General features: G+C 45.1%; 1 long non-coding RNA gene across 1 annotated transcript; it reads right to left on the reverse strand.

The window, feature by feature from the left end:
- Positions 1-817: 817 nt before the first annotated feature.
- Positions 818-18375, reverse strand: LOC135289089 (uncharacterized). Its single transcript, XR_010351890.1, has 3 exons — positions 17772-18375; positions 15814-15917; positions 818-3105 (listed from the first exon to the last, which is right to left on the reverse strand). It is a non-coding gene; the product is annotated as an uncharacterized LOC135289089 (long non-coding RNA).
- Between the last annotated feature and the right edge of the window lie 1054 nt (positions 18376-19429).

Consider the following 19429-nt stretch of genomic DNA (forward strand, 5'->3'; position numbering starts at 1 on the left):
GGAGAGTTCAGTGGATTGTTGCAGGATTCAGAGGCCGTGCCACCAAAATAAAAACTCTGGATTAAAAACTCTCAATCAGGACCCGCTCCTTTCTTCACCTCGCCTCAAAGGTTTCTCCAGCTGAGGAAGGCCTGAGGAGTGACTCCCTCAACAACAAGCTCCAGCCCACAAGCTCTGGAGCTTGGGGCATGCCCGGACTTGTCTCCATGTGCCCAGCTGTGACCGCAGGTACTGAATAGCATCTGTGGGGAGGAAGGACCACAGGTGCTGCTATTTGGTCAGCAGCCGAGGACAGACAGACCAAGGCAGTCCTGTCAGTAATATTGGCAAACACCAATAATACATGTTTCCCTTATCAATCCAGTTGTCACAGGAGAAGGGTCAGACATCAATCGGACAGATTTGATTTAGTAGTTAGTTTATTGAGGTCTCCTCAGTAAATTTATGCATGTAAAATTTTTAATAAGTACAGATGGATTGGCAGTCATGTGGCAGGACATCCCCCCTACCACAGAAAAGCTTATCTACTCTGTCCATCAGGTGGTGCGATAGCTCTAGACATTCTCCTCCCCAGATGAAGTGATGAGATAACCCAGGCCAGCTCTCTGACTAGTAAGTTAGTGAATTATTTCTCTCTCTGGCACCAGAGGTAGAATTCCCAATAAGCAACTGGGGATGAGAGCAGATGTGGGGAGATAAGCTGGAAATCCCTCACTGAGAGATACCACTTTACAAACTATAAAATCTACACAAACTTTCAAGCCTCCTACATACACCTTGGAAATGTGCAGGACGTCTCCCACAGAGTTTGGATGCAAATTCCATGGATAATTTCCCTGGGAATTGAGTGAAAGAATTCTATGTGTAATCCATCACCAATGCAGTGGTAAATTACATTGAATCCTAATCTGTACTATTTCTTCACTAGATGTAATATGAGTACCTTTATCGTGCACTGCATTTTATCTACTAATAGTTATTTTTGTTTTATTCCTGTGTAGAAAGTAGTTTGTTTAAAGTCTTATGTCTGTTTTCCTTGTGTCTATTTGCAGTAATTACATATTCTCTGAACAGTGAGAGACATGGTTTTCCCAGGAAATCCTGGGAAGCTGTGTAGAAGCTGTGGAAAACTTAGAGGAAAGAATTCAAACAATTATTATCTCTTGTTCTGTAAACATTGTTTATAGATATGGTTCTCCAGAGTGTGCTATTCATAGTTCACCAATAGTGTGAGAGAAGATTCCTAAAGGCCAATCAGGTCTTAGGTCCACCATTGTTTCTATAAAAATGGTAGATTTCTAATAATAAAGTGTCTTTTGATGCCTTCTGAGGATGGAGTCTCTGTATCACCTTTGGCTGTCCCCGATACCCCTCCAGTGATAATCGGTGACCCTGAGTGTGTTGTATCGATCACCCCTTCATGGAGTCGCACAATAATTGATGACTTCCGACGTTGGGTGCACCTGGAGGGGGTCACACGATAATTGGTGACCCCTCATGTGGGTGAACATTCTGCCTTGATTTTTTGATGACTCCTCTGAAGTGTGTCCAAACATTGGCCTGACATTGCTGACCCCCTTGAGGGTACAGACAGACTGGGGTGACTATTACTGACCCCAGCCATGTGTCTGGCACGAACTGGAGACCATCTAGATCTCTGTCAGAGGAACTTGGGCTGACCTCCAGCGTTCCCTGCAAGACGGATTGGACAACTTCTGCCCTCCTAGAGAGGGAACTGTGATCAGCACCGTGTCTTCCTGAGAAGACTGGTCCTGTTGGGACAGCAGCCGTCGGCTCTGGAAGGCTGAGAACTGAGTGGGGGACGGCTTTTCCCGGCACAGCAGACTGTCTCTTGAAGTGGACACCTAGCTGAGGGATGGGTTTTCCTTAAAAATGGGGAACCAACTTTCCAGAGATGAACAAACGATTGTCTCTGCTTGGAGGAATCTGATAATTCCTCTGAGACTCGCTGTCTCTGAGGAAGCCCTCTGCAAGCTGCTGGCCTGGGCCAGAGATCATGGGTTCACAGCAGATGAGGGCACTGCATTCAATACCAAGACTTTGAAATCCCTTGGTGATTGTTTGCTAACTGCCATCATCACAGGCGATGTGACCGCTCTACACTGGTCATTGCCTGGAGATGCATTTCTAAAGCCCTTTGGCGCAAGACCCTGGGGAACAGGAAAGTGACAAAGCCGACAGGTTTTTCGCCTGTGATGGCTCCGGGAACCATGTCCCGATTGGCTGTGGCAGAATGTCCCGCTCCATTTCCTTCGGCTCCAACTCTCCCCGCATCAAGGGCGGCGGCTGGAGCGCAGTTGCACTCACTGGCATTTCTGGCATTCCTTGCCCCGCAGGGACTGGTGGGCTCACCCCCACCGTGGGCCGCCAGCGGTGCTCACCCCCACTCTGGATGGAGCAGGCGGTGTTTCTTTGTTTCGACCGGCCCCAAGCTGCCACCTCCGCGATCCGCTTCGGCATGAGAGGAATAGTGGATTTGTCTTTACAAACTAGCTGTGGGTCTGCTGGTAGATAAAACTAGCACTGGAAGATAAAAGAAACAATGGGAAGGATTCCACTGATTGATGAATGGAAAAAGATATTTGCTTTTACAAATAAACTTCAGGTTTGCTGATAAATAAAATTAGACATTGAAAGATGAAAGAAATAATGGGGAAGAAAAACCCTTAAATTCCCTAAGAATTAAAAATTAAAGGGGAGGGTTATACATGTGAAAAATGAAATAAAATGGGCAGGAGATCTTTCTCCTTTTTAATGCCTTTATTAAAAAGAATCAGCTCAGGTGGGGAGAAATCGACGGGTCGCGCCCACGCCGCCGTTGATCCCAGGAGTGGCATGGAGGAGGAGGGTGATGCAGCTTTGTCCGCTGGTCTGCAGGCAGAGCTGGGGATTCCATCCTCACGAGAGATTAGGAGATTCCTCCTTTTCGGTCCAACACCCCGGGTTGTCTCTCTAGTTAACATCTTTTCAGGTTAGGGTGAGAAGCAAAAAGGATCCAAGCAGGCACTGGATTATGCTCCCATCCTTAGACATCACTTAGGTCCCCTAGTTCTATGTTGGCTTGTTGATTTTCAGGGTTTTTTCCTGGAAAATGCAAAAATTGGTGCAATGCATTTCTCATCTGCATACTAGCTCTGATGCCACTCCCATTCTCCTGGTACCTACAGGGTCCCTGGCAAGCATCAGGGGGACAATGGTTAATGACCAACCATTAACAGATAATTGAAGAAGAGCTCTTAACAATGATGTTGTGGTGTGCTTTTATACTTTGTAATACTTTGTAATAGTTTTGATTTTGTATCCCCTTATTTTCCCCAAATGATGTACCCCATTTTGTACCCCCTTCCTCTACCTGTGCAATCATTCTCCTGTGTTGCGATCATCCCCCAAATCCCTGCCCTGGCTCTCTGTCAGTCACTCAGCATCCCATCCCCTCTATCCAGAACTTTAGGTCAAAGTCGTCGAGTGATTAGTCCGAGACCAGGGGTCAGCCCCCTAAGTGTTATGCTATACGCTATCCCAAATGTCCATCCCTAAGGTTTCATCCCTGGAGGGTCTTTATTGGTCAGCAAATGTATCTACCTTCGGTTTCCTCCCCCCCTTTTAAATGTAACCTTGATATTCCTTTGTTTCACTCTGAGCAAGGTGCCCACTGAGGTGTGGGGCCCCCTGAGGAGCTCTGAATAAACCTTGGACTGGCCCCCTGCTGAGAGTTGGCCTTTTATCCTCTACCGATGTCTCCAGTGTCTCTTCTGATGCAAAGGCACTAGCCCAGCTGCCCTCAGTACCCTCGGGGCACCAAAGAGTGTCCGTCCCCCCCGCTGTCGGTCACTTCGGGGCTGCCCCCCCCCCCCGTTGTTTGCCGACCCGGGGCTGGCCGGGGTTCACTGGGAGGCACCCAGAGAAATGGAGACAAATGAAGCTAACTTAACAGCACTGGACTAACTTGTTTTACTCTGCAACCTAAAAAGAAATAGATAACTTTTTATCCATAACAGTCCCCCCTCTTTTTCTTTGATCAGGCTTAAGCTTAAGCATGCATCAACTTATAATTTTTGGCTCATTAACATAGAATTTCCTATATTTTTTGTATTGATCATAAATATCCTGAGCACTCTGGTGATCATATTTACCCAACTTCATTACTTTTTTTGGTTCTTTCAGGTTAATCTCCTTAGAGATCCTTAGGTTATTCTGTAGAGCAGATGTCACTATTTTAATTAAACAGGGAAATAAGAACAGACTAACAAGTGTACACACAGTGAAGGTTATAGTTTTCCAACTTTTTTTAAAAGTCCATAGATTATCCCACCAACTGGAATCAAGTGTGGGAGTCCTTTGATTTCTTACATATGCTAGTTTTCTTATTTCGTTTAAGGTGTTTCTAATGACTGCTACAATTAATTTGATTTGATAAATTACTGTATTGGTTTGGTTGAGTTGGTCATTAATATGATTAAGAGCTAATGTGATCTGATTAGATGTTACTTCTAATTCTGATTGTAGTTTCAAAATTTTGTTTAACATATATTGCTTCTTCAGTTTTGTTTTTCTTAAATCCTCATATACAGGAACTCTTAAACTTGATCCAGATTATTTGTGTATTATAAAGACAGTTTGTTTTATAATTCTAATGATGCAACCACTAGACCAGTGTCTTGGCAATTTAGTGGATGCTGTGGTACCATTGACCCAAAACAGGTGTTTAGGGGTTTCCTGAAAGATATTAGTTTTTGTCCTGCCCTCTCAATATTTAGAAATACCTTTTCCTTTGACCAGATTTACCAGGCTTGCTTTAGTAGTATCATGTTCAAAGCACCACCAGGCTTCTCCTACAGGGTGCTCTCCCAGGAGTGGCTGCCTAAAGGTGGCGGTGTTCCGGGCCATCCAATATATTTTCTTCTTCTCTTGATAAAGGATCAATTGGGAGAGGTTAACACAATTATAGTTTAAATTGGTGTGGACTCTCAGCAAGGAACTTACTTCTTTCTCATAGAGAGGTTGGTAGTACTCATTGCACAGCTCTCCTGGGCTCTCCAGAGCACCACCAGCAATCAGAGCCATCACTACTACACTTCCCAAGAGTCCAGTATGGGTCATCTTGCACAGCCTGCCCACCCGGTCTTGCCTCTTGAGGATTTTACTGAGAAGAAGTCTCCAAGCACTTTAGAGTCTCTTGCTCCTCTGGTTAAACCTCTCTTGATCTGTCCCTGCAAATTTGGTCTCTCCTAGGGGAGCACTCTGCAGAAGATTAACCTGGGGTCTTTGGTACTAAGTTGGGAGGACTTAACCAGAATTACTTATTAACAATTTTTAACTTTTACAAATTTCTTAAAACACTTCAAGACATGTTATGATTCTACAACTTTTATCTTATGCAGTTCATCAGTCTTTTTTGGTTCTTCTTTTTGAGTGTCAACTTTAAGTAATTTGGTCCTTTTATAATAGTATATTCAGCTGAATTAACTCCTGATGTGGTTGAATCCTGTCCTGAGTGAGAGTGTGAGAGTGATGTGGAATCTGGTCCAGTACCAGAGGGAGACACTGACGAATCCTGTCCAATGCTCAGGGGTGGGACTGGTCCTTTAATTCTCGTGATGTCGGTCCACCCTTTTTCTCTGGTTCGCACAGCAGAATTAGCGATGAGGAGTACCTGAAAGGGGCCTTCAAATTTAGGCATTAATGGTCTATTATTCCAGGATTTTATTAAAACCCAATCTCCTGGGTTGATGTCATGTGCTTTTGTGTCCAGAGGGGAGGTTTGGGGGAGGTATCCTCTTTTTCTAAGTCCTTCTAGGGTTCTTCCAATTACTTCTAAATATTTTCTGGTAGCTTCTTCTCCTTCCAGATAGTCTCCTGTGCTATAGGGTGTTAACAAGAATGGCAGTCCAAACATCATTTCATAGGGTGAAATCCTTATATCAGACCAGGGTGTGGAAGGGGCTAACAGAGGGCCTGTTAGCTAAAGGAGCAAGAAGAAGCTGAGAAGAAAGAAGAAGCTGATAAGGAGCTCTCTCCAAGGCTGTAACCAAGGAGACCAAGAGAATTGAGGGACTGAAGAAAGATAAGAACTTCACAGCTGCATGAAGTATATTTAGAAAGTTAGTTAAGTCACTGTAACTCTTCACCAATGGTGTTATGTTGATTTATTGTATCCAATAGTTAGGGTAGAAGAAGCAAAAACAATTGAAAAGTGTATAAAAGGTCAGCCATGTTCAATAATAAAGTGTTGCCATCTGAGACTGCTTGTGGTCTCTGCTTTGTGTCGTGACCGCCTCGACAACGACATTTGGTGATCCCTGACGTGGTACAAGACCCTTAACGACATACTCGGGGTCCTAGCAATTGGCAACCGTGACCCACTGGGACGTAGTGGGGGAGGCGGCATTGATGTAGCTGAGAGTGGCCGGTGAAAGCCACAGGGAGGTCCGGACCTGATTTTCTCCTATCAAGACACCTGGAATTAGGTGAGCCACCAACTAGCAATAATGGGAAATAATTTATCTAAAGAGGAAGAAAGTGTTTTGGCTACATGGAAAGTTTTGTTAAGAAATAAGGGAATCTTTGCTTCAGACTATGCCCTTCAAAGTTTATTGCTGTGGGCTAAATCACAGGGTTTTGGCACGGACCCTGGTACAGCATTTAGTGTTAAGGCATGGAAAAAAGTCGGGGACAGACTGTGGGAAGTTATCCGAGCGGGAGATAAAAGTGTTGTCGATTTAGCTGTTACCTGGGGATCGCTCTTTGAGGCGTTGAAACAATGGAAAACAGAGCAGAAACAAGCAGAGCGGGATGTGGACGAAGAATCGGGGTTGATAATAGAAACTGACGGGGGGGATGAGGCAGACGGGGCCTCTGATGGGGAACTTGCTGAAACCATCCTTGAAGAAGGTGCAGGTGCCATGGAAGTTACCAGGCAGGATGCCAAAGCTTCTGGGAAAGCTGCCAAAACTTCTGGGCAAACTGCCGTGGCATCTCCTTATCAGACTCCTAAACCTCTGTATCTCACACCTGCGCAGCAGCTTGCGATGGTGCCTGTATATGATACACCGCTACGCCAGCTAGCTGAACTGTCTTTAGCAGAGAGAGAAACCCAGCCATCTGCCCCCCCGCTTCCCTCTGCTCTAGTCCAGCCATCTGCCCCCCCGCTCCGCTTTCAACTGCATGAACAATCTGCAAGGTCGTATCCTCCGTTACCTAGCAGTGACAGCGAATCAAGTGACGAGTCACCCGCAGTAACACCTGAGTTGGGGCAAGGAACTCTTGTCAGTTTACCTTTTAATAGCTCTAGCCCTACTGCCCCATGGACTTTGCCTCCATGTCAAGTAACTGTGCTTCCTCGACATCCTCAGGAGTTTTGGGAATTTGTTAGAAAAAAAGCAGTTGAAGAAAATAATTGGGACATAATAGAAAGATTAGGTCCTCCAAAAGTACCTCAGGAGAAGAGTGCTGATGCAATTGCTGCCTGTACTAACCCTATGGCTTTTCCAGTTTTTAAAGCAGCTCCTGGAGCAAGGCAGGATGACAGTCATCATGTCTTTGCCTAGAGTTGTACAAGATCTCCAGTCGAAGGTAGCTCAATATAGTATTAATTCCTCTGAGGTAATGTAATTAATACGTGTAATCAATAGATACCTCTGTTGGTGTCCAATTGTTTATTTTGAAAGACCATGAAATACCATGTGGAGTACTGTGTCAATGGAGTGATAATTGGGAAGATCAACTGCATATTTTGGAATGGATATTTTTGTCTTTCAGATCTCGGAAAACAGCTCCAGGACTTTATGAGCTGTTTGCAGATATTATCATCAAGGGCCGCAGGCGTTGTCATGAAATTTTGGGACACGACCCTGTGACCATTGTGATACCTGTGCAACAGTGGTATTTTGAATGGTGTTTTCAAAATAATCATGAATTGCAGTCTGACTTGTCTTCTTTTACAGGCCAAATAAAATACCATTTACCTTCTCATCCAATTTTAAAACTGACCAAGGAAATTCCTTTTGAAGGAAAACAAATTTGTTCTCCTGTTCCAGTGGAAGGTATAACAGTTTTTACAGATGGATCCGGGAAACCTGGAAAAGCAGCTGTAGCTTGGAAAAAGGATGACCACTGGGAATATGAGACAATGATTCAGCAGGGATCTCCTCAATTGGTTGAACTCTGTGCTGTTCTTTTGGCTTTCACTTTATTTCCTGATTCTCTAAATATAGTCACTGATTCTATCTATGTTGCCAATTTGGTTAAGCAGTTAGATCAAGCAGTGTTGTATAATATCCAAGAGAAACCATTGTTTACCATGTTAATGAAGTTATGGACAGTCATTGGTGCTCGAAAACATCCTTATTTTATCATGCATGTTCGCAGCCACACATCGTTACCAGGATTTTTTGTTGAAGGCAATGCCTATGTAGATTCTCTAGTAGCTGCTGCTGCAATGAAAACCATACCTAATGTGTTGCAGCAGGCAATTTTGTCTCATCAATTTTTTCATCAAAGTGCTCAAGCTTTACAGCAGCAATTTAAATTGTCTCCTGGTGAAGCGAGATCAATTCTTTCTTCTTGTCCTGACTGTCACATGACTCATGTCACTCATTATTATGGTACCAACCCTAGGGGTCTTTCCGCTTTAGAGGAATGGCAGACGGATGTTACGAAAATGCCAGAATTTGGTCGCTTTAAGTATGTTCATGTTACGGTTGATACCTTTTCTCATGCAATGATTGCTTCAGCATTCACAGGAGAAAAAACTCGTGATGCTATTCGTCATTTTTATCACACCTTTTCTGTTCTAGGTGTTCCGTGTCACATAAAAACGGATAATGGCCCAGCATATGTTTCGCAAAAAATGCAAGCATTCTTTCGTGCTTGGGGCATTGAACATTCAACAGGTATTCCACATGTCCCCACGGGCCAAGCAATTATTGAAAGAGCTCACGGTCTTCTTAAACGTCAGGTTCAAAAACAAAAAGGGGGAATGCAACAGGAGTCACCTCAAGTGAGATTAGATAAAGCTGTTTATGTGTTGAACTTCTTGCGTCCCCTACCTGACTTACAGTTATCTCCAATTGTTTACCATTTTTCTTCTTTGAATGCTAGGCAACCAGATCTCCGTAGAAATGTTAAGGTATGGGTCAAGGATTTAATTACTGGCATGTGGTCTGGCCCAGTGGAATTAATAACCTGGGGAAGAGGTTATGCTTGTGTTTTGACAGATAATGGTCCTCGATGGGTTCCTGCTCGCTGTGTCAAACCTTATCTGGAGCGAGGAGGCAGGGACAAGACGGATGGCTCCGCAGCTGAAGCAGAACGTGCGGATGACATTGGCTAAGGCTATATCTAGATATATAAATCAGGATATGTATTTCATTGCTCTTCACGTGCTTTCATAGTAATTAAAGGGTGTAGTTTTGGTTTAGGCTGACCGAGACAATGCAGGTTTTTGGAACCTTTGTTCTAGTATTCCTGCAGCTCCTTTTGAGCACTTTGGGGTGATTATAGTTCACGGCTTTATGGAATAAAGTAGTTAGGAAATGTTAAAGCACCTATAGATGGATGAAAGACAGGAATGATTGTATTAAGAATGGGAATGTTGATTTTGTTGATGGTTGTGATTGTTGTTCTGTGTTTCCCCTGTCTGCTTGGATTTTTGCAAAGGGCCCTGCAAAAATCCATAGCAGCTGTGTTTAAAAACAAAAAGGGGGAATTGTGGAAGGGGCTAACAGAGGGCCTGTTAGCTAAAGGAGCAAGAAGAAGCTGAGAAGAAAGAAGAAGCTGATAAGGAGCTCTCTCCAAGGCTGTAACCAAGGAGACCAAGAGAATTGAGGGACTGAAGAAAGATAAGAACTTCACAGCTGCATGAAGTATATTTAGAAAGTTAGTTAAGTCACTGTAACTCTTCACCAATGGTGTTATGTTGATTTATTGTATCCAATAGTTAGGGTAGAAGAAGCAAAAACAATTAAAAAGTGTATAAAAGGTCAGCCATGTTCCATAATAAAGTGTTGCCATCTGAGACTGCTTGTGGTCTCTGCTTTGTGTCGTGACCGCCTCGACAACGACACCAGGGTCTTGTTCTGATGCGCAAGAGCGCTAGGGGCAAACACTTTAGCCAATTCATTTTTGTTTCTTCAATTAATTTAGTTAATACATTTTTGAGAGTTTTGTTCATTCGTTCCACCCTCCCAGAACTCTGGGGGTGCCATGGAGTATGTAATCTCCATTTTATTCCTAAAGCTTCAATTATATTTTGCAATGTTTGGGCCACAAAATGTGGACCTCGGTCTGAGTCTATGGTATTCACCATTCTGTATCTGGGGATAATGGTTTCTAAGATTACTTTTGCCACGACTTGGGCTGTTTCCCTTTTAGTTGGGAAGGCTTCTACCCAGTGAGTGAGATGATCTACTATAACTAGTAGATGTTTGTATCCTTGTACTCGGGGCATCTCAGTAAAATCTATTTGTATGCTCTGGAAAGGTCTTAGAGTTAGTTCCCTCCCGCCAGATGTCACTTTTCTCATGACATTCTGGTTTACTTTTTGGCAAATTAAACACCCTTTTGTGATTGCTTTTGCTAGGTCATATACACCTATGCACAGGTTATTTCTTAGGAAATGATCACATAGTCCTTGGACTCCCCAGTGGGTTAATTTATGTAGTTCTGTTAGCACTGTCCCGGCAAGTGCTTTGTTTAAAAACACCCGTCCGTCTGATGTTAACCACTCCCCTCGTTGCCCTTGGTGTAACTTTAAATCTTTTATAGCCTTTAATTCTTTTTCACTAAATATGGGTTTTTCTCTTTCGTCCTCCTCGGGTGTGGTTTCTGCTTTAAAAACTTTTACTGGATCCCCTGGTTCCAAAGCTGCTTCCTTTGCTATCTGATCAGCCAATCGGTTTCCTTTAACTTCAAGGCTGTGTCCTTTTTGGTGCCCTTTTATATGGACTACTGCTATTTCTGTTGGTTTCTGTAGAGATTCCAATACAGACTTGACTAGATTCTCATGAGCTAAGCTTTTTCCCTTTGAGTTTAGATATCCACGCTCCTCCCATATTTTCCCAAATGTGTGTACTATCCCAAATGCATATTGGGAATCTGTATAAATGGTTCCCCAGTCTCCCTCCAATAAGTCTAATCCTCTTTTCAGGGCATATATTTCACAACTTTGGGCTGACCGGGTTTGGGGTAGTTTTCCTGTTTCATTAATTTGTAAAGTTTTTCTGTCTATGATGGCATAACCTGAAGCTCTTTTTCCATCTACTACCCTCGAAGAGCCATCTATAAACAAAATTCTTCCAGTTGTTAGAGGTTGATCTTCTAAATCCTCTCTTACTTTGGTTTGGAGACTGATCAATTCAAGACAATCATGTTCTAAACTCTCTATAGGCTCTCCCATAAGGAATTGTGCTGGATTGAGGGCGTTTGATGTGATGAATTCTAAATTATCTGTGTTCATTAGTATTATTTCATATTTTAATATTCTTGCATTGGTTATCCACTGTTGAGCTCTTTGGCTCAGCACTGTTTTAAGATCGTGAGGAGTATGTACTTTAATTTTTCCTTGTAAGGTCAATTTTTGGGTCTCTTCTATCAGAATAGCAGTTGCTGCTACGGCTTGTATACAGACTGACCAGCCTATAGCCACTGGGTCTAACAATTTGGAGATGTAAGCTACAAGTTTTCTGCAGCCTCCCCACTCTTGAGTTAGTACACCGTAGGCTATACCTCCTTCAGCACTTACAAAAAGATCAAAGCCCTTCTTGAGGTCTGGTAAGCTTAGGACTGGAGCAGAAGACAACTTCTTTTTTAAATTCTCTAGTTGTTGATCATCTTCTGCTGTCCAAATTATGGGTTCTGGGGCTACCAGCTTATCATATAAAAATTTCACACTTTGTGAGTATTGATCCAACCATAACTTGCAGTATCCGAACAGGCCTAGAAGCTTTCTCACATCTCTTTTTGTTTGTGGAGCTGGGAGAGATAGGATGCCCGAAATTCTGTCAGGGCTCAATTTCTTATATCCCTCTCCTATTATGTGCCCAAGGTATGTTACTTCTGATTGTACGAACTGTAGCTTCTCTTGTGAGACTTTTAATCCTTTCTCTCCCAGAAAGTTCAAAAGTTTGATGCTAGTTGTTCTGACCTGATCTTTTCCTTTCCCTGATACCATCAGGTCATCAACATACTGCAGGATTTGTACTTCTTCTTCAGGAACAAACTGTTCTTACAAACCCTCTAGGGCTTGTCCAAAGAGGTGGGGTGATTCAGTAAACCCTTGCGGTAATCGGGTCCATCTTAGCTGTTGTTTTCTTTTTGTATTTGGGTCTTCCCATTCAAAGGCAAACCAATCTCTACATTCTACTGCCAGAGGACATGCCCAGAAAGCATCTTTTAAGTCTATAATAGTGAACCAAGCATGTTCTCTTGGAATTCGGCTTAGAAGATTATACGGGTTGGGCACAACTGGATGTCTAGCAATCGTCTTTTTGTTTACCCCTCTTAGGTCTTGTACCAGCCTGTATTTCCCTTCAGCTTTCTTAACTGCCGGTATAGGGGTATTGTGTGGTGACATACAGGGCTCCAAAATTCCTTCTTGCAACAATTGTTCAATAACTGTGGCCAGCCCCTTCTTTCCTTCCAGGGAAATTGGATACTGTTTGACCCGTATGGGTGAAGTACCATCTTGTATTTTTATTGTTATCGGAGGAATGTCCAGAAGGCCCCGCTTTCCTCCTTCAGCCCACACCTCTGGGCTTATTTTAGCAACATCACCTTGGGATAACTTCATTATTTGTACTACCATCCTTGCTTCTCTCAGGACAATTCCTACTCCCAAATGAACTTGTAGATCTCTCCCTAACAAACTTTTTTCAGGTAAATCAAATTTGCTTCACACTGCCTTGAGTTTCCGATTATTTTTACATTCTCGATTACTGAGGCTCTAAATGGTTTCCCTTCAGCCCCTAATACTTCACAAAATTTTCTACCAATTACCATACCTTCTGGTATTTTGTTGAGACAGGACTTATCTGCTCCTGTATCAACTAAAAATTCAAATTCCTCATTTTGGGGTCCCACTTCAAAGTTTACCAAGGGCTCCTCTAGGTGTTGCATCGGGTCCCCTAAAGTATAGAGCCCTTGACACCCCTAATCGCCGCCTCTAAGCATTTTCTCTAAGGCTTCTTGTTCTTTGGCTATTGCTTCATCAACAGTCAGCTTTTTACAAAACCTTCTAATGTGCCCAGTCTGCCCACAGTAATAGCAACGCCTTTCACTTAAAGGGACTTGAGGCCTCTCCGTTCCTCTTGTACCGGATGGTACTGGCCTATCCTTACCTGCTCCTGGTGGGGGACTCCCCCACTCTTTTGTGGCCTTGGACTGTAGGAAAGAGTTGTTTGCTCCCACACTTTCTCTAGCTATAGAGACCATGATTCTAGCTTTGGCCTTTGCTTTTTCTTCTTCCCTCCTTAAATACACCTTCAATGCTTCCCTCAATAACTCATTAATGTCTTTTTCTTGCCGATCCTCAATCTTTTCCAGTTTTCTCTGTATATCAGGCCAAGTTTAGTAACAAACTGGACCTTTAATAGCACTTCACCCTCTTTGGTGTCTGGGTCTATACAATTGAAAGTTCCACTTTAGGCGATTAAGCCAAGTGGCAGGAGTTTCATCCTTCTCTTGTGCGCCCACGAATGCCAATTTTGTATTAGTTCCTTCGGGAACTGATTCTCTGATCCCTCGAATTATCAGAGACCTGTACTCCATCATGGCTTTCCTCCCTTCCTCCTGATTAGGGTTCCAATTAGGATCCACTAGTGGCAGTTTGTCTTCACCTGATGGCACTTGGGGCCCTGGACGGTTATCTTTTTCCCATATTCTTATGCCTGCGGCCCTAATCATTCGGGACTCTTCTGGGGAAAATAATATATTTAGAATGGAATTCATCTCCCCCCAAGTGTAGAAATTTGGACCTAAAAACTGATCCACTTGGTTAGCAATGCCCACGGGGTCTTCAACTAAATTCCCTAACTCCTTCTTGAAACCTCTCACCTCAGAAGCAGTTAGAGGAGCATTCACAAAACCAACACCTCCTGCTACTCCTCCCATAGGAACTTCTCTAAGTGGAAAAAGTCTCTCTACCGTGGAGGTCTTGGACCGGGTACCACAGTATGGCCAATCTTCAGACACAAGATTACTCATTTGAGGGGTATTAGCATTAACTTGGACCTGCTGTAGGTCCACGGCTGTACCTGGTGATAAGAGGTTACTAGATAAGGAATCATTTGTGTCCCAGTTAGGAGGAGGTGGAGGGACAGCAGTAGGAGGGGGAGAAGAGCTTGGGTGCTTCTTAAGTGTAGCTGGAGAAGGGGTGGAGCATGCAGCAGGTGGAGTGGGTATTAGTGGTGGTGCAGAAGCAGCTAAAGGAGTCGAAGGGGGTGGTGAGGGAATGGCCTCCATAGCAGCCGGGAGAACTGGATCTGCTATTTGAGGTGCTCGAAGGAGAGGATTAAAAGGTGGAGGGGCATCAAGAGGCAAGTAGTCTACGGGGTCCCACCTTTTACCAATTTCTTTAACTCCAGCATCCCCTCTTTCATTCCCCTCTTTCTTGCTCTGCACTTTACAAATTTGCACTCTTTCATTCTCTATAGCATTCAACCAACAAGCGATATATAATAGTTGCTCGGGATCAGTATCTTCTCGAGCTGTCAGATAGCTACTCAGCTGTTGACACATCCACTTGTCTTTTATCCCACACCACGGCCATCCTCCTTGCACATCTAATTCTGGCCACGCTTCTGAACAGTAGTGAATCATCTTAACTTTATCTAATCCTTCTGTGGCTTCTATAGAGTCCCATTTCTCTAATAGTTCACCTAGGGGACTATGGGGAGGTATATTCCTCAGTCTCTGGCCACTTTTCTTACTATTGCACCCTCCCATTTTTTTTCAGCCTCAAAACAAATCACAAAGATGCCTTTATTCTAAAGGATATACATCTTATTTAAGAAGTCCCGACCTCCTCTGCGGAAACTCCAATTTCTCTGACCCTTTTCATCAGGACTTTGTTGAGACCTTGGCCTCTCTTGCCAAGACTCAACAAACAAACAAAACAAAAAAGAAACCCGCGAGACCCTGGCCTCTGAGGTTGTATGCCTGACTTCCTTCGTCAGGACTTAAGAGAGATCTCGGCCTCCTTTGCCAAGACTCAACCAACAAAACCTCGAGACCCTGGCCTCTGAGGCTGTATGCCTGACATCTTTCGTCAGGACTTTGTTTGCCTGCGGGGCTTTTAAACTTTCCCGAATCCTTCTCGGGACTTGTGAGTTTGCCTAACTTCTCTTGTCAGGACTTAAAACAAAAGTATTGCCTGATTTTCAGTTTGCCTGACCTTTCCCTGTCAGGACTTAAGCTTCAGGGCTTGGAAAAACTCGAGATAGGCTTCCGCTGCCAGACCTCGTGCCTGACCTCCGTCATCAGGACTTAAAAATAAACTGCCTGATTGTCTAAATTGCCTAACTTCCTTTGTTAAGACCTGTATCAGGGCTTTTGGGGTGCGTGCCACTCACACAGTATTTCCTCCGCACGTCCGGAGGGGGGTCCTCTTTACCCCTTTGGAAGCGCCTCAATCACCAATTCCACTCGCTTCCCCCTCTTCCCAGCCGGCCCCCTCGCGGGGGTGCGGAACCGCGGTACTAAGAGGTCCTCACTCGCTTTGAGGGGCCGAGCTGCTGGCCCTCGTCTCATTCACACACCACTCGCTCGCCTCCCACTCCCGCCGCCGGATATTCTCACCAATCCGGCACTCCACTGTGTCACTGTCTCAAGCCGATCTTCTCTGGTCCTGATAGCCAGCTGTCCTGCAGGTCCAGGGTGGGCGGCCGTCCCAGTCCTGGTGTCTGTTATGAATAGAAAGTTGTATTTTTTTTGAGTTTGAGAGTTAAAAAAAACCAAGTCAGACCAGTCAGACCTCTTTGGTTTCGCTGCCAAAGAAAAGGTCCTTAATTACCCGTTAATGGCTGGTGATTAACTATTGTCCCCCTGATGCTGGCCGCTTGCCAAAAAGACACCAGGACAGACCCTCCAAGGTAAAGAGAATAGGAGTGACGTCAGAGCCAGTATGCAGATGAGAAATGCATTGTGCCCCGAATTTTTACAGTTTTTACAAGAAAAACCCCTAAAATCACGAGCCAACAAGTGACTTAAGTGACGTCTAAGGATGGGAGCATAGTCCCGTACCTGCTTAGACCCTTTTTGTTTCTCACCCTAACCTGAAAAGATACTGATTAAAGAGACACCCCGGGGTGTTAGACAAACAAGCCAGGAATCTGCGACTCTCTCGTGAGGACGGAATCCCCAGCTCTGTCTGCAGACCAGCGGACAAAGCTGCATCATCCTCCTTCTCCGTGCCACGCCTGGGATCAACGGCGGTGTGGGCGCAACCCGTTGATTTCTCCCCACCTGAGCTGATTCTTCTTAATAAAGGCATTAAAAAGGAGAAAGATCTCCTGCCCATTTATTTCAGTGTCCTCTTCAGGTGTGGCTCTCCCAGACGAGTCCCCAAGCTGAGATAAATAGGGCAGGAGATCTTTGGTGCATTTCTCATCTGCATACTAGCTCTGATGCCACTCCCATTCTCCTGGTACCTGCAGGGTCCCTGGCAAGCATCAGGGGGACAATGGTTAATCACCAACCATTAACAGGTAATTGAAGAAGAACTCTTAACAATGAAGCTAACTTAACAGCACTGGACTAACTTGTTTTACTCTGCAACCTTAAAAAAAATAGATAACTGTTTATTCATAACAAAAAAAAAAGTGTATTTTATGATTGGCTTTTTGCAAATATTAAAATGAATATTATATGTGTTATGTTAGAAAGTTATGCTGTATTAATTTTCTTAAGTAGTGTGTTAAATATAGTTTTAGGTTATAACATAATTTTAAAATAGAAACTATGCTATGTAAGACACTTTTTTAAAAGAAAGGACTCGCACCAGATAGCAGCCACAGGACACCTACATCTTTCAGAGAAAGAGAATTTATTGCTCTCTTATCAGCAGAAAACTAACTTCTTCCCCCTGGCTGAGACATGAAGATGACATTAGGATTAAGAGGAAGAAGCTGACGATGACCAGACAGAATCCTGTGTTTGAATGGAATTTATACATCATGTATGAGATGTATGAATATGCAACAGGCAATTGTTTTTAAGGGTTAATCCTCTGTAAACGGGTGTCCTTTTTTGGGCTTATTTTGCCCAGGAAAAGGTACCCCGACGTCCGTAACTATTTGGTTTTTTTGTCTCATATTGTCCTAATCTCAACTGTTAAAATTTTATATTATTGTTATAACCATTTTATTACTATTAAACTTAAAAAAAATTTAAAAACAAGTGATTGGCGTTTTTCACATACATTAGAGGGAAATCTTCGGTATCAGAGGTGTCAGGAAGTCTGTATCTCTTAAGTACCTCAGCCAATGGGGAAAGAGAGAAGGGAAATGCAGCCAGGAAATTAGGATAAAAAGGAGACTGCGTCCTCCAAAAAATTGGCGAGATCTCAGGGGAATGCCCCATGGCCTCTCCCTTTATTCGAATAAAGTAAAAAAGGACTCCTCTGTCTCCTTTTTGGACATAAACCTCTGGTGTTTGTGGATTCATTTTCCTAACAGGCAGCGGCAGAGACGCCGCCACTGCCGCCCCCCTCCCCCCCCCGGGACCGAGAGAAACTGCCGCGGCGCTTTTTCGCGCACCTGTGGCCGTTGCACTGATCAGCCCCCCGCGCAAGCGCCCGCCGCCGCCTCTCCAGCTGCAGAGTCCGTGGCTGCCACTCCCCTTGCGCCGCCGCGCCCTTCGCAGAGACTGGCCCAGCACCACGCCACTGGGGGGTAACCCCTGCAATCTGCGGCGGCTGCTGCCGCCGCGCCGGCGGACGCTGCAACCTCCGCTCCGCAACCTGCCCCTGCAGCGGCTCCGCTCTGGCCCCCACCGCCTTCAGAGGCTCCGTCCTCCGCTTTGACGCCTGCTTCGGAGCCTGCAACCAGCCCAGTCTCCTCTCCGCCTTCTTCGGACTGTCCTGAGCCGTGCTCCCCTGAGGCGGGGGCTGGGACAGCGAAAGGAGACACCAGCCTGTTCCGCAACGGAGGCAATTGACTGCTGGTGCCGCCAGGCTGAGAACTTTGAAACTCACTGATTTTCTGGGGAACAACATTTTTCTCGGACCAACACTCGCTTGGTCGCGGTGTGCCCTTGCTCCGTGGGGCTCCCACCAGGGTTCGGGGCGCCTCGTCCCTCCTGCTCGCGTCTGCGGGGCGGGAGGGGCGGTCTCCGAGAATGCTGCAGCTGGTCTCATGCCCGGGGGAGGATGGGGGTGGGGCCGCGAATCAGAGAGCTGGGCAACAATCACTTGTATCGTGGGGGAGGGAGGGAGGATCACTTTCTTGTCCTGGGCAGACGTGGGTGGTGCCAAGAATCCCACATCCAGGGTGGAATTTCATATTCCTGGGAAAACCTCTCCTTCCCATTTGCCAATACGGACCAGTGGTCCTGGAGAGAGTGGGGGGAGGAGGAGAAGGCGTTCGGCCACTCCTCCAATCCTTCCACCCGTTCTGCTGGGGGGGACGAGGGAAGGGCGAAAAGCCGGAGGGGTGGCCGAAACGCAGGCAGCATAGTGGGGGCGGGCGGTGAAAGAAAATATGAAAATGAATCGCCCATCTAGGGGTGGGCATTGGCTGTCCCAGGGACCCCAGGAGCAGGGGCCCCAGATGATACCAGTAAAAATCTGGAGGAAGGGAACAAGCAGAATTAATCTGAATCTGGGCTCAGCAAAGGGGCTGGGTTCCCTGCCCCACCGGCTGGGTTTGGGCTTCTTGGCCCACCCACCAGTGCCGGGTGCCCCCCCCCCCCCCCTCCCGCCCACCACTGCTTGGTCCTAAGACCCGCTGCTGCTGCTGGCCTTTCTGAAGGAAAAAAAAAAAAAAAAAAAAAAAAGGCATCATCTTCATAGATGGTTCGGAGCACTGGAATGTCACAAGTTAGGCTCAGCCTGGTTGTATTAAAGGCTGTTGCCATAGATTTCCAGCATTTTTCTTAAGTGCATGACTGCATAGGCCAAAAGCCTTGCATGATTCTTCTATCAAAGTGCACACACTCTGCAAGAAGCAATTTCAATGAATGCCAGCCAAGGCTTGACCTGCTGCACCTTACTGGCTGGGATAAATCCCAGAGGCCTAAAGGTTTTGCAGCTGTGGCAAACAAATGTTACTCATCTTGCCAAATTTGGCTGATTTGAGTATGTGAGTGTGTTTATTAATACCTTCTTTTCTGCCATATGGGCATCTACTCACACTGGAAAATGGGTTTTGATAAGTTGGACTGCCAGTCCTTTGGCAGACTGATGATGGTTTGTTAC

This window comes from Passer domesticus, chromosome W, assembly GCF_036417665.1.
Source record: "Passer domesticus isolate bPasDom1 chromosome W, bPasDom1.hap1, whole genome shotgun sequence".
Taxonomy (NCBI): domain Eukaryota; kingdom Metazoa; phylum Chordata; class Aves; order Passeriformes; family Passeridae; genus Passer; species Passer domesticus.